At 66.0% G+C, this 668-nt stretch overlaps 1 protein-coding gene across 1 annotated transcript in view; it reads left to right on the top strand.

Annotated features, from left to right (window-relative positions):
* MBOAT2 (membrane bound O-acyltransferase domain containing 2) overlaps nucleotides 1–668 on the top strand; it is a 57,311-nt gene that overhangs the window by 4,525 nt on the left and 52,118 nt on the right. The gene's annotated exons all lie outside the window — the stretch shown is intronic.

Below are 668 nucleotides of genomic sequence, written 5' to 3'. Positions count from 1 at the left end.
ACATGCAGGAGCTCCTCCCACAGGCTGTGCCGGCCATGAATGTTTCCAGATAGTTCCCAGGGCCCATTGGGGCGCAGAGCTGCCTCTGGTTAGAACCCCTGGCTTAATGCGGGGCCTGGGTTCCCGGCAGCATCCTGAGAGGCAGATGAGGGAGGAATGGCGGCCTCCTCCTCTCGCTCTGACATCGCGCTGGGATCCGCGCTGCCTCCCGGGTCCTCTGTGCGGCGTGTTTGTGTTCAGATCGCTCGTGGGAAAATGGCTGGTGATTCGTCTTTCTTACCTGAGATGCCCTCCCTGTGCCCAGAGACCACGAGGCTTGGGGAGCCGCTGCTGGAGGCCCGTTTGGGGCGCTGTCAGGGGCGGGAAGGGGACCGTTTTGCAGGGCTCTCTGGGCGGAGCGACCTGGAGCTCGCTGGCTTCGGGTCCTGAGTTTGCCCGGCCCAGTCCCCTGTGCTGGGCCTGCCTTCCCCGCCGTGTCCCCGGGCACCTTTCCCCGGGCGACGTCTTCCTGTCCTGCCAGTTTCCTTGGCCTGGATGCTGGGTGCCTGCTTGCAGGATGCGTGCCTCCAGGGCCGGAGGTCAGCTCTGCTGCAGAAGGGGGGAGGGTGGGGGCCCAGGGCACTGTGTCCAGCGGGAGGGACCACAGGCAAGACGCTCAGGGCGGCCTT

The sequence above is a fragment of the Myotis davidii genome, unplaced genomic scaffold, assembly GCF_000327345.1.
Source record: "Myotis davidii unplaced genomic scaffold, ASM32734v1 scaffold61, whole genome shotgun sequence".
NCBI classification, from domain to species: Eukaryota; Metazoa; Chordata; class Mammalia; order Chiroptera; family Vespertilionidae; genus Myotis; species Myotis davidii.
The sequence above is the reverse complement of the archived record's forward strand: the minus strand, read 5'-3'. Positions and strand labels throughout refer to the sequence as shown.